The sequence below is a fragment of the Oryctolagus cuniculus genome, chromosome 8, assembly GCF_964237555.1.
Source record: "Oryctolagus cuniculus chromosome 8, mOryCun1.1, whole genome shotgun sequence".
In the NCBI taxonomy this organism is placed as follows: domain Eukaryota; kingdom Metazoa; phylum Chordata; class Mammalia; order Lagomorpha; family Leporidae; genus Oryctolagus; species Oryctolagus cuniculus.
The window spans coordinates 137335114-137350851 of NC_091439.1; the positions used below are offsets into that span (position 1 = coordinate 137335114).

The 15738-nt window shown below is 38.3% G+C and overlaps 1 pseudogene; it reads left to right on the plus strand.

Annotated features, from left to right (window-relative positions):
- Positions 1–15738, plus strand: part of LOC100347013 (14-3-3 protein epsilon-like) — a 132881-nt pseudogene that overhangs the window by 50363 nt on the left and 66780 nt on the right.

Sequence of the window (15738 nt, forward strand, 5' to 3'; positions counted from 1 at the left end):
TAAATATGTTAAAAAAATACGGTGGAAAGCTTTAACAATAGACTTGGTGAGGCAGAAGAAAGAATATTCAAACTAAAAGACAAAAGTTTGAAAATATCTTTGTTAGACAAAAAGAAGAAGAAGAAGAAGAAGAAGAAGAAGAAGAAGAAGAAATTAGAGAAATTAGAGAAATTAAAAACAATGTTGGAGGGCCAGTGCTGTGGCTCACTAGGCTAATCCTCCACCTGCCACACTGGCACCCCAGGTTCTAGTCCCTTTTGGGGCACCGGATTCTGTCCCAGTTGCTCCTCTTCCAGTCCAGCTCTCTGCTGTGGCCCGGGAGTGCAGTGGAGGATGGCCCAATTCCTTGGGCCCTGTACCTGCATGGCAGACCAGGAGGAAGCACCTGGCTCCTGGCTTTGGATCAGCACAGCGCGGCCAGCCACAGTGCACTGGCCGTAGAGGCCACTTGGGGGGTGAACCAACAGAAAAAGGAAGACCTTTCTCTCTGTCTCTCTCTCTCACTGTCTTACTCTGCCTGTAAAAAGAAAAAATGTTGGAAATTTATAGTACACTATAAAATGACCCAAAATATGGGTCTCAGGAGTTCTTGAAGGTGTGGAAAGAGAATGGATTAGAAAGTATATTCAGTGAAATAATAGTAGAAAACTTTCCTAATTTGGAGTGAAAAAAAGGGGAGTGGGGACATCCAAGTATAGGAAGCACATAGAATTCCTAATAGACATGACCAGAAAAGGTCTTCACCATGATACATTCTAGTCAAACTTTCACCCATAAAACATAAAGAAAATATGCCAACATTTGCATGAGAGAAAAGCCAGTCTACTTTCAGAGGATTTCCAATTAGATTGACAGCTGATTTCTCATCAGAAATCACAGGTACTAGGAGAGACTGGAGAGTCCAAGCATTAAAAAGAAAAAAAAATGAGTAAACCCAGAATACTGCACATACAAAACTCTCATTTATGAATGAAGGTCAAATAAAGATCTTCCATGATAACCAGAAATTAGAAAAATATGTCACTACCTGCCCAGCTTTGCATATGTTTCTTAAGGATGTGCTGCTACACACAGAAACAGAGAAAGATAGTCATCATTATGAAAGAATCTAAAAGCAGAAAATCCCTTAGTAAAAGTACAAAGGAAATCCAAAGTAAACAATAGGAATATTTATGGGAAAATGATAGGGCCAAATCATTATTTACCAATAGTAACCTTGAATGCAAATGGCCTAAATTCTCCAATTAAAAGATATAGACTGGCTGACTGGATTAAAAAAAGCAAGATCCATCTACTTGCTGCCTGTAAGAAACACATCAAAGATATACACAGAATGAAAGTGAAAGGAAGGAAAAAAATATTTCATGCTAACAGAAGGCCAAAACGGGCTGGTGTACCCATCTTAACATCAGACAAGATAGACTTTAACACAAAAACTGTTAAAAGAGACAAAGAAGCACATTAAGTAATGATTAAGGGATCAATTCACAGAAGATGTGACTACAATAAATGTATAGGCACGCAGTTACAGGGTGCCTGGCTATTTAAAAGAAATGTTAACAGATTAATGGATCTAAAAGGAGACATAGACTCCAACACAATTTTAAAGGGGGATTTCAGCACATCGCTTTCATCAGTGGACAGGACAACCAGCAAGAAAATCAACAAACAACAGAGCTAACCTACATGATGGACCAAGTGGACCTGATACCTACAGAACTTTTCATCCCACAGTTACAGAATACACATTCTTCTCATCAGTACATGGACCTTTCTCTAGGACAGGCCATATGCTAAGCCATAAAGCTAGTTTCAACAAATCCAAAAAAAAATCGAAAATATACTATGCATCTTCTCTGAAAACAATGGAATGAAGCTGGAAATTAATAACTCAAGAATGTCTAGAAAATATGCAAGCACATGGAGACTGAACAACACACTCCTGAATATACAGTGGGTCATAGAAGAAGTCAACAGGAAAATTAAAAAATTACTGTAAATGAATGAAGATGACAGTATAGCATATCAAAACTTATGGATACAGCAAAAGCAGTTTTAAGAGGGAAGTTTGCAGCAATTAATGCCTACATCAATAAATTGGAAAATTATCAAATAAATGCATTATCAATGCATCTCAAGAACCTGGTAAATCAACTAATCAAACCCCAAATTAGCAGGAGTGTAGAAATAATTAAAATTCGAGAATAAACAAAATTGAAAAAATACAAAGACCAGTGAAATGATGAGCTTTTTTTTTTTTTGAAAAAATAAACAAAATTGATTCACCATTGGCACAAATAATCTCCCCCCCTAAGAAAAGTGAGAGAGAAGAGACAAATCAAGAAAATCAGAAATGAAGAAGGTTGGTGGAACTTTTAAACACAGGAAGTTTTAAGATATTTGAGGTACAATAACTACTTTTTCAGAACAAAATGTATATTAAACTAGCAAATACTTCTTCTGTAGACAGTCATAAAATATATTCCAGGGTGGGTATTGTGGGTTAAGCCACTACTTGGGATGCCAAGATCTCCTATCAGAAAGCCTGGTTCTAGTCCCAGCTATTCCACTTTTGATCAAGCTCCCTGCAATTGCACACTCTGGGAGTCAGTAAATGATGGCTTATAACTTTGAGATCCTGCTGCATATAGGGGAGACCCAGATGGAGTTCCAACCTTTGAACTGGCCCAGCCCTGGCTGTTGTGGGCATCTGGGGAGCAAATCAATCAATCAATCTCTCTCTCCCCCTCCCTCCCTCCCTCCTTCTGCCTCTCTTAGCTCCTCTTTCAAATAAGTCGAAATAAATGAATAAACATTTTTAAAATGTCTTCCCTTTGCAGCAATAAGAGTATACCTTCACAGAAGGGCACTTCATCATTCAGAGTTGATGATGCTTTCATGTGGATTGTATTCTTTGTAGCATTGTTTATCAGGAAGACACCATGCACAGCAGGCCACAGCTAGTTCAGATTTCATACCAATCGATATACAAGCCAGCATCAGTTAGTAGTAGGCTGGCCCATAATTCACACTCAGTATTCTAGACAGCCATATGGAACACATCTTTTATCTGAATGGATCCTAAACAATGAGTGGTTCAGGGTAAACTGAAGTTACGAGGTTCTCTACCTGATGAATTGCACTGAGTCAGAGGGAAGCGATTCTGACAAGGAGTACCCACATCAGTACTACAGAAAAGTTAGGGCTCTGACATGCGTAACGGTTGAGATGATTGGAATTGCCGTGGAAAATAAGAACTTGCGAAGACAAGCAAGTTCATTTCTCCATAAAGTCTCTCAGCTTTCACCCAACAGCTTCACACAGCAAATGTCTCTTCAGATACTAGACACATCTGCAAATCTGATCCTAGCAATCTGGAGATGAATCTGCAACTTAGAAGAAAAATTAGAAAAATTGGCTAAGCACATGAGTTCTTAAATAATATATGAAACTGGATGCTAACTGTGCAGATTCTCAGCTATGTGCCTTGATTCTTTCATCTTGCCTGTAAGGAACACAATGGAGCAAGGGACACATCTCATATAGGTGGCCCCTATAAAATGGTTAAATGTGTCCTTTTCAAGGCCTCTAGTCCATGAAGAAAGTTCAAATTAGAGCAGTGGCCATGTGCTATGTAGTTTAAGACTGTCTAATCTCAGAAATAATGACTCTTTCTCAGGATTTCTTTGTCACATTTTACAAGTAGAAAAAAAAAAACTTTACAAAAAGGAGAACATTTTTTTTTGCCTGTTCTTATCTTTTTATTCTGAATCACTGGCCTCTGCTGAATGCTGACCAAGGCCAGAAGCCTGCTGCACACAGGTGTGCATTCTCTCTCAATCCTTCTGCAGGCTCAAGACATGAGCATTCACATTCATCTTATTTATCAGGAAATCAAAGCTTACAAAAGTTGAGTGACTGACTCAGAAATACACAATTATTAAGAAGGACAAAAGATTTAAAACCAGGTCGGCGCCGCGGCTCACTAGGCTAATCCTCTGCCTGCAGCACCAGCACATCGGGTTCTAGTCCCGGTTGGGGCACCGGATTCTGTCCCAGTTGCCCCTCTTCCAGGCCAGCTCTCTGCTGTGGCCCAGGAGGGCAGTGGAGGATGGCCCAGGTCCTTGGGCCCTGCACCCGCATGGGAGACCAGGAGAAGCACCTGGCTCCTGGCTTTGGATCAGCGCGATGCGCCGGCCACAGTGCACCACCTGAGTGGCCATTGGAGGGTGAACCAATGGCAAAAGGAAGACTTTTCTCTCTGTCTCTCTCTCTCACTGTCCACTCTGCCTGTCAAAAAAAAAAAAAATGAACACAGGCTTGGGGCTTGGTGTTCTCTCAAAAAAAAAAAAAAGATTTAAAGCCATTTGAAAAGATTTGTTTCTCAATCCAACAACCAAAATCTTACAAAAGGGTCTTCAAAAGTGCATGGAAAATACCTGTTAGGAAAAAAAACTGTGCATGAATTTCAAAAAGCAAAAGTACACTAAGATAAACACCCCTTTAAATTCTTTTGTATTTATTTCCATTTTATTTGAAAGGCAGAGACACACAGAGACTGATAGCCATCTTCCACTCCTGTGTTCCATGTTCATAGCTTGGGAAAGCAGAAAGCCACTTAGCGTAGACAACTTCAGGTATTTCTTACTTTATGAATGATGCTTTTTTTCAAAAGATTAAATAGAAATGCCCAACAGACACATGAGAAAATGCTCTGGATCACAAGACACCAGGGAAATACAAATAAAACCCACAATCAGGTATCACCGCAATTCAGTTAAAACGGCTATCATCAAAAAATCAAAAATGATAAATGCTGGGGAGGATGTGGAGGAAAAGCACCCTAATACACTGTTGGTGGGAAAATAAACTTGTATAACCATGTGGAAGACAAGATGGAGTCTCCTCAGAAAGCTAAAATAGATCTACCATAAGACCCAAGCATCCCACTCCAGGAAATTTATCCAAACAAAATGAAATCAGCATGTGAAAGCATCATCTGTACCCTCATGGTCACTGCAGTTCAGTTCACAATAGCTAAGATATGGAATCAACCCAGATGCCCATCAACTGATGACTGGATAAAGAAAATGTGGTATATATACACCATGGAATATTACTCCAACATAAAAATGAATGAAACCTTGTCTTTTGCAACAAAGTTCATGCAACTGGAAACCATTATGCTTAGTGGAACAAGTCAGTCACAAAAAGACAAATATAATGTAATCTCTCTGATATGTAGCAAACATAGATTACAAAAAATCTAGGAATAAATTTAATGTTTTTAAATCTTGTTTATACTCCTGTAGAACAGTGATCTTTCTACTTTTTAATTGCTGACTATTATGATTAGTGGTACATTAAGCCCGTGATTATAAGGTGGATTGAAATTATGCTTTTGCAAAAAATTAGAGGAAAAAAAAAGAAAAAAGGGAAGGAGAGGGATTGAGGAAAGGAGGAGTGTTGCAACAGCACGGCTATCTTCTTAGAGATGACCTACGAAATCCATGAAAACTTTTCCTTTTATATGAATAAAAATTAAAAATAAAAACACTGATAAGAAGAATGCTTATCCTTTTATCTTCCACTGCTTTCCCAGGAGCATTAGAAGGGAGCTGGATAAGAAGTAAAGCAGCCGGAACTTAAATCAGCACTCATATGGGATGCCAGCACTGTTGGCAGTGGCTTAAGCTTCTGTGTCACAGCACCCACCCCAACACTGGCGACCTGTGGTCTCCTAAAGCTACAGTAGCCCTAAAAGCCAGCATCAACCGTAGAAGTCACTTGTCTTTACCTATGTGTTCTTCTAACTTGCAGGAGGGCACAGAAGGGCTGCCTGGTTCATGCTCTATTCTTGAATCCTAGATTATCTTCAGTTGAAGAAGGGCAATGTGGCAGGGGAAATGGACCCCACCTCTTACAGCCAGTTTGACTGCAGCATCAGCTCCAAGACACACAATTCTAATTAGGTTGTCATTTGTGTACCAGTAATTCTTCTTTATAGGTAACAAAATTGCTGGGCTTTCAAAATTAGGTAGCTTTCCTTTCTGTCAGAGACAGGAAACCTATATTATCTTATTGATTTACCCAACCAATTAATCCATTGATTTTCTCCATCTATAAAATACCAGCAATAAAAAAGCACACATATCCAGTGAAAAATATGATAGAAATTTAAAATCAGCCATGAATAAAAATCATTAATAAAAATATGGTATCTACTTATATTTGCGTTTTCTCAGTGTCCCTACTCATATTCACTTTTTCAGGCAGAATGTTTCACAGTATGTCGTTGAAGCACAGAAAAATCCTTGAAATGATATAAGAAACTTTTTCGTAAGAGATGAAACTAGAGACGAGATAGGAGCATTTTTATTTTGTGTGTTTGGCTTCTAGTTCAACTGTTTATGGTTCTCTTTTCAAATTCAGTTGACACACCACTATATACCAGGCCGGAATATGTGAAGTAGCAGCACTCATGAATTGTGAAGGCCAAGACATCTGAAACTTTTATGGGATTTATGATCTACAGAAGCAAAAATACAGCAGTATGAAGAAGTGAGTACAAGTAAATGAACCCCCAAGATGTTAGAACATTCTAGAAGATAATAATTTATCCCAATGATAACTGATCAAGTAATTGGATTAAACGAATCATTGTGTTACTTTACCTCTCACTAACCAACTATTCTATCCATTGTAGAGTGTTACTCAAAGAAAACATGGGTGCCTCAAGAATTTCAAAAATTTTATTAAAATTTATATCTGAGTTACACATGTAAATTGTAAGAAAAAGATTTCATTAAAAGAGAAAAATGTGTCTCTTATTCTAGAAACTAGAACCATTTTAAAGATCCTTAATTAGAAAATGACATGAAGCAGTCCAAAAAATTTTTTACTAGAATCATTCTAGAGATATTCTATGTCAGTTTTCTATAATGATTTTTTACCTTGTGTAGGAAACTCCACACTATAGGAAATATCAAAACTAGATAGAATTTATTTGTCTAGTAACAGAGATCTTCTGCCCAATTATTTTAAAATCACAATTAGGCCATGCCTAATTTTCATAAAATACAAGAGATATAAATCCAGTGCTATTCAACTAGAAGGCTGGTGTCATGAAGAAATCACCCTGTCTGATCTGAGATACCAAAGGAACTGCCAGGAAGTATATGTTGGAAAGACCAAGCAGGGAGGATCTCTGGGTATTGATGGCAATTTGAACTCACCAGCACGTTGAGGAGTGAAGAATGAGCCTCAGAATTCTAACTTCAGTCACTGAGTAGATGGTGGTGATGGTTTCTGAGTTAGGTAGCTCAGGTGGGAACAGATGCGACTCTAACCCTCATGCTGGAGCATGTCTTGGAGCCACCTGCAACAAGTGAGTGTGCAGACGTAGGAGCGGCATATGTGCATATTAGTCAGGAGCCCAGAAGCAAGCTCTGTATCTAAGGAGTGGATTTGAAGTCTTTGACATATGGTCTGAATTTAAATGAAAGAAATGGATAAAATGGACCAGGAAGAGTGAATAGAGTGGGAAGAAAATAACAAAAACTGTACCGCCAAAAATAAAATCCCAGAATACAGCAATATGCAATAAAATAGCATTAAATGAGACTAAGAAGAGAATGATCCAAAGGAGCTAGAAAGGCAACAACGTGGGGAATAGGAAGAGAACTAGAGACAGCAATAATTCAGAGGGCGTATATTTGGGGACTTCATAAATTAAAAAAATGAGTTGAAACTTCAATTTATTTTAGTGCAAAAAAATTTGAAATCTGAGCAATATTTTTTTTCATAATATGCATTTTCCATGAACTCTTTAAGAAACCATCTTAGGAAAAATGCTGCAAAATAATTTAGTAGTTGTATTAATCAAAGGGATTTCTATAACAAAATGCCACAGACTGGGTGGCTAAAACCACAGTTCTGAGGGTGCATGTCCAAGGTCAGGAGTTATCCGATGTGGCTTCTCCTGAGGCCTTGCACCTTGGCTTTCAGGTAGCTGCCTTCTCATGATGGCCTCATGTGACCTACCTTCTTTGCACACACAGCTGCTGTATCTTCTTATAAGGGCACCAGACAAATTGGATTAAGACTCCAATCTTATGATTCTGTGCAGGCTTAATTATCTCTTAATTATCTCTCTCCACTTACCTTACAAAGCCGAGCAAGACAAAGAGCAGACGCCCGCCATCAGCCAAGCAGAAAAACCTGACTCTTGTGGGGAGAAATAACAGGAGGTTAGGACCTAGTGAAAGTGTGGAGCTAATGAACTGAGACTGTGAAAATCTAAGGGTGGGCGAGAGAACTCACCTAGTACACAAACTCGGTAACCTTGGCAACCCAGTGAGAGACTGTGGAGAAATTTGAGACCACACTGAGGGCTGCATAAACCCTTTGTGTGGTCCCTGGGGTAGAGAGAGCAGTCGAAAACCCAGAGGGGCCAGATTTCATACATCAACTACCCTCAATCCCACTCAGCTGTGTGGAATTACTTCCCTTCTGAGTCACAAAAAAAGGGGGGGGAGAGCGAGCGAGAGAGAGAACAATCTGGGTGTTATCTTTGACACACCCTTAATCCTGAAGAACCAAACAGAGCTCTTTGGCCACACCCATCACAGCCTCTAAGGATCCATCAAAAGCAGACAGTCCACTTAATCTAGTCATAGTATAACAAGAAAAAACACCACAGCAAAGAAACCAAAGAGTATCTCCAATATGCCAAACAACAAATGCAAAAACTGAGGTAACAAGAACAAGGAAGACACTATGACACCCCCAAATGAAAAAGACACCCCAATTCAACATTATGAAGATGATGAGATAGAAGAAATGCAAGAAGCAGATCTCAAAAAATTGATAAGAACATTAAGAAGTTCTCAAAAACAAATTCTTGAACTACATAAAACCTTAATGGACAAGATAGAAAATCTCTCTCGTGAAAATGAAATATTAAGGAGGAATCAAAATGAAATGAAACAACTAGTACAACAGGAAACTGTGATAGTGATGAGAAATCATAATGAAATGAAGAATTCAATAGATCAAATGACAAACACATTAGAGAGCCTCACAAACAGAATGGGTGAAGCAGAAGAGAGAATATCAGACTTAGAAGACAGAGAACAGGAAAGGATACAGTCAAACCAAAGAAAAAACGAGGAAATTAGGAATCTAAAACATATTGTCAGGAATCTACAGGATACTATTAAAAAACCCAACATTCGGGTTCTAGGAGTTCCTGAATGCATGGAAAGGGAGAAAGGATTAGAAGGCCTTTTTAGTGAGATATTAGCAGAAAATTTCCCAGGTTTGGAGAAGGACAGAGAAATCCTAGTACAGGAAGCTCACAGAACCCCTAATAAACACGACCAAAAGAGATCCTCACCACGACATGTTGTAATTAAACTCACCACAGTGACACATAAAGAAAAGATCCTAAAATGTGCAAGAGAGAAACGTCAGATTACTCGCAGAGGATCTCCAATCAGACTCACAGCAGACTTCTCATCAGAAACCCTACAAGCCAGGAGGGAATGGCGAGATATAGCCCAGGTACTAAGAGAGAACAACTGCCAGCCCAGAATATTATATCCTGCAAAGCTATCATTTGTGAATGAAGGTGAAATAAAGACCTTTCACAGCAAACAGAAGTTGAAAGAATTTGTTGCCACTCGTCCAGCCCTGCAAAAGATGCTTAAAGATGTGTTGCACACAAAAACACGGTCATCAATATGAAAGAAGGTAAAGGAAGGAAACCTCACAGCAAAAGATTACAGGGAATTCAAAGCATATATTAGAAAATATCTTTGTCAAATGGCAGGGCAAAGTTACTACTTATCAATAGTCACATTGAACGTTAATGGCCTGAACTGTCCAGGTAGAAGACAGATTGGCTTATTGGCTTAAGGAACAAAACCCATCTATTTGCTGCTTACAAGAAACACATCTTTCCAACAAAGATCCATACAGACTGAAAGTGAAAGGCTGGAAAAAGATATACCATGCCAACAGAAATGAAAAAAGAGCGGGCGTAGCCATCTTAATATCAGACACCATAAACTTTACCACAAAAACCGTTAAGAGAGACAAAGAGGGGCACTATATAAAGATTAAGGGATCAATTCAACAGGAAGATATAACAATTATCAATGTATATGCACCTAATTACAGGGCACCGGTTTATTTAAAAGATTGTTAAGGGACTTAAAGGGAGACTTAGACCCCAATACAATAGTACTGGGGGACTTCAATACTCCACTCTCAGAAATAGATCAACAGGACAGAAGATCAACAAGGATACAGTAGATTTAAACAATACTATAGCCCAAATAGATCTAAAAGATATCTACAGAACTTTTCATCCTATATATAAAGCATTTACATTCTTCTCAGCAGTGCATGGAACCTTCTCTAGGATTGACCACATACTAGGCCATAAAGCAAGTCTCAGCAAATTCAAAAGAATTAGAATCATACCATGCAGCTTCTCAGACCATAAAGGAATGAAGTTGGAAATTAGCAACTCAGGAATCCCTAGAGCATACGTAAACACATGGAGAATGAACAACATGCTCCTGAATGAACAATGGGTCATAGAAGAAATTAAAAGAGAAATCAAAAACTTTCTGGAAGTAAATGAGGATAACAGCACAACATACCAAAACTTATGGGGTACAGCAAAAGTAGTGTTAAGAGGAAAGTTTATATCAATAGGTGCCTACATCAACAAATTGAAAGGCACCAAATGAATGAGCTTTCAATTCATCTCAAGGATCTAGAAAATCTGCAGCAAACCAGACCCAAATCTAGTAGGAGAAGAGAAATAATTAAAATCAGAGAAGAAATCAACAGGATTGAATCCAAAAAAAATTACAAAAATCAGCCAAACGAGGAGCTGGTTTTTTGAAAAAATAAACAAAATTTACACCCCATTGGTCCAACTAACTAATAAAAGAAGAGAAAAGACACAAATCAATAAAATCAGAGCCAAAAATGAAATGTAACAAACACCACAGAAATAAAAAGAATCATCAGAAATTACTACAAGGACTTGTATGCCAGCAAACAGGGAAACCTATTAGAAATGGATACATTCCTGGACACATACAACCTACCTAAATTGAACCATGAAGACATCAAAAACCTAAACAGACCCATAACTGAGACAGAAATTAAAACAGCAATAAAGGCCCTCCCAACAAAGAAAAGCCCTGGACCAGATGGATTCACTGCTGAATTCTACCAGACATTTAAGGAAGAACTAATCCCATTTCTTCTCAAATTATTCAGAAAAATCGAAAAAGAGGGAATCCTCCCAGATTTTTTCTATGAAGCCAGCATCACCTTAATTCCTAAGCCAGAGAAAGATGCAGCACTGAAAGAGAATTACAGACCAATATCCCTGATGAACATAGATGCAAAAATCCTCAATAAAATTCTGGCCAATAGAATGCAACAACACATCAGAAAGATCATCCACCCAGACCAAGTGGGATTTATCCTTGGTATGCAGGGATGGTTCAATGTGTGCAAAACAATCAATATGATATACCACATTAACAGACTGCAGAAGAAAAACCATATGATTATCTCAACAGATGCTGAGAAAGCATTTGATAAAATACAACACCCGTTCATGATGAAAACTCTAAGCAAACTGGGTATGGAAGGAACATTCCTCAATACAATCAAAGCAATTTATGAAAAACCCATGGCCAACATCCTATTGATTGGGGAAAAATTGGAAGTATTTCCACTGAGATCTAGTACCAGGCAGGGATGCCCGCTCTCACCACTGCTATTCAATATAGTTCTGGAAGTTTTAGCCAGAGCTATCAGACAAGAAAAAGAAAGTAAAGGGATATAAATTGGGAAGGAAGAACTCAAACTATCCCTCTTTGAAGATGATATGATTATTTAGGGGAACCAGAGAACTCTACTAAGAGACTATTGGAACTCATAGAAGAGTTTGGCAAAGTAGCAGGATATAAAATCAATGCACAAAAATCAACAGCCTTTGTATACACAGGCAATGCCATGGCTGAGGAAGAACTTCTAAGATCAATCCCATTCACAATAGCTACAAAAACAATCAAATACCTTGGAATAAACTTAACCAAGGATGTTAAAGATATCTACGATGAAAATTACAAAACCCTAAAGAAATAGGAGAGGTAACCAAAAAATGGAACAATCTTCCATGCTCATGGATTGGAAGAATCAACATCATCAAAATGCCCATTCTCCCAAAAGCGATTTATACATTCAATGAAATACCAATCAAGATACCGAAGACCTTCTTCTCAGATCTGGAAAAAATGATGCTGAAATTTATATGGAGACACAGGAAACCTTGAATAGCTAAAGCAATCTTGTACAACAAAAACAAAGCTGGAGGCATCACAATACCAGATTTCAGGACATACTACAGGGCAGTTGTAATCAAAACAGCATGGTACTGGTACAGAAACAGATGGATAGACCAATGGAACAGAATAGAAACATCAGAAATCAATCCAAACATCTACAGCCAACTCATATTTGATCAAGGATCCAAAACCAACCCTGGAGTAAGGACATTCTATTCTATAAATGGTGCTGGGAAAATTGGATTTCCACGTGCAGGATCATGAAACAAGACCCCTACCTTTCACCTTACAGAACAATTCACTCAACATGGATTAAAGATTAAATCTATGACCTGACACAATCAAATTATTAGAGAGCATTGGAGAAACCCTACAAGATATAGGTACCGGCAAAGACTTCTTGGAAAAGACCCGGAAACACAGGCAGTCAAAGCCAAAATTAACTATTGGGATTGCATCAAATTGAGAAGTTTCAGAACTTCAACAGAAGCAATCAGCAAAGTGAAGAGGCAACCCACAGAATGGGAAAAAATATTTGCAAACTATGCAACAGATAAAGGGTTAATAACCAGAATCTACAAAGAGATCAAGAAACTCCACAACATCAAACAAACAACCCACTTAAGAGATGGGCCAAGGACCTCAATAGACATTTTTCAAAAGAGGAAATCCAAACGGCCAACAGACACATGAAAAAATGTTCAAGATCACTAGCAATCAGGGAAATGCAAATCAAAACCACAATGAGGTTTCACCTCACCCCGGTTAGAATGGCTCACATTCAGAAAACTACCAAGAACAGAGGCTGGAGAGGATGTGGGGGAAAAGGGACACTAACCCACTGTTGGTGGGAATGCAAACTGGTTAAGCCACTATGGAAGTCACTCTGGAGATTCCTCAGAAACCTGAATATAACCCTACCATTCAATCCAGCCATCCCACTCCTTGGAATTTACCCAAAGGAAATGAAATTGGCAAACAAAAAAGCTGTCTGCACATTAATGTTTATTGCAGCTCAATTCACAATAGCTAAGACTTGGAACCAACTCAAATGCCCATCAACAGTAGACTGGATAAAGAAATTGTGGGACATGTACTCTATAGAAATCTATACAGTAGTCAAAAACAATGAAACCTGGTCATTTGCAACAAGATGGAGGAATCTGGAAAATATTATGCTGAGTGAATTAAGCCAGTCCCAAAGGGAAAAATATCCTATGTTCTCCCTGATCAGTTACAACTAACTGAGCACCAAAGAGAAAACCTGTTGAAGTGAAATGGACACTATGAGAAACAGTGACTTGATCATCTCTTGTCCTGACTGTTGATGTACAATGTAATACTTTATCCATTTTAGTATTTTGTTTTGTTCTTGTACTATTCGTTGAACTCTGTAATTAACACACAATTATTCTTAGGTGTTTAAATTTTAACTGAAAAGTGATCACTGTTAAATATAAGAGTGGGAATAACAGAGGGAGGAGATTTACAATTTGGAACATGCTCAATCAGACTTGCCCCTAATGGTGTACTTAGAAACATGCCATGGGATTCCAATACAATCCCATCAAGGTGGCATGTACCACTGCCATCTCACTAGTCCAAATGATCAATTTCAGTTCACAATTGAACACACTGATAGGTCTAAGAGTCAAAGGGATCACACAAACAAGACTAGTGTCTGCTAATACTAACTGATAGAATCAAAAAGGGAGAGAACGATCCATCATGGAAAGCAGGATACACAGCAGACTCATAGAATGGCAGATGTCCTAAACAGCACTCTTGCCTCAGAATCAGCCCTTAAGGCATTTGGATCTGGCTGAAGAGCCCATGAGAGTATTTTAGGCATGGAGAGCCAAGACACTCTAGTGGAAAAAAAAAAAAAAGACCTAAATGAAAGGTCTCTGTGAGTGAGATCCCAGTGGAAAGAACGGGCCATCAAAGAAGGAGGTACCTTTCTCTGAAGGGAGGAGGGAACTTCCACTTTGACTATGACCCTGTCTGAATAAGTTCAAAGCCAGCGAACTCAAAAGGCTTCCATAGCCCTGGCAACTCAGGACTAGAGCCTAGGGAGATTACTGACGCCATAAACAAGAGTGTCAAATTGTTAAGTCAACAACAGGAGTCACTGTGTACTTTCTTCTCATGTGGGATCTGTCCTTAATGTGTTGTCCAATGTGAAGTAATGCTATAACTAGTACTGAAACAGTATTTTACACTTTGTGTTTCTGTGTGGTGCAAACTGATGAAATCTTTACTTAATATATACTAAATTGATCTTCTGTATATAAAGAGAATTGAAAATGATCTTGATGTGAATGGAATGGGAGAGGGAATGGGAGATGGGAGGGGTGCGAGTGGGAGGGAAATTATGGGGCGGGAGAAGCCATTGTAATCCATAAACTGTACTTTGGAAATTCATAATTACTAAATAAAAGTTAAAAAAAGAAAAAAAAAAGGTCATATCTCCAAATACAAAGGAACTTCAAAAGTTCATGGAAATGTGCAATTAAGAAACCTTTAGCTTTCTGTGAACTTTTACCAGCACCTACAAATGATTACCATGGTGAGGAGAGCCAGGTAGGGCTATAATATGAAAATTTGGGAGGTGGCAGAATTAAGTCTGTAACATTAGTCAAACTTTTTTTGTTCAGTATCTACTGTTTATGAAATAAAAACGGAATTCCTTAGCATGATAGAAATGTCCTTTACAAAGTGACCCCGGTCAACCTTCTGGGCCCTCTCCTATCACTCCCCCATATGTATTCCATATTTAATTCTACTAGTTTATGTTTCTTCTCTTGATTATGCCTTAGGCTTTTATGCCTCCATATCTTTTGGGGTCGTCTTCATTTTTCCACACAAGAATACCCTCTCATCTTTGAAATCTTCCCTCAAAATAAAAATGTTGCTGTTCTATGCAATAGTAACACTTTTTCCTAAGTTTCAAAGCACTCATTAAATTCTGTCATCATTTACCCACTAGAACGTGAACCTATCTACAGCAACCTGTATTTCATTCACATTTTATGAACTTGTCCTTTAGAATTGTTCCTGATCCATACCGGATGTTTAGTAAACACAATGCAGTGAATAATGAATGGACACAAAACAGTAAGTTAATTAATGAGGTGCTACATTTTCTATAATGAGATTTCTGTGATACAGATGTTATTAAATAGAGCACACATTCTGTCCAAGTTTTCATATGCATACTATAGCATCAGTGTTCAACTGCTCTGCACAATCACAATTTGAAAGATACAGTACAAACAGAAAGCACATAAATAACACAGAAATGCTATGGTATATTCAGGGGTTATAAACCAAATGGAACAAGGTTTGAACTTCAAGG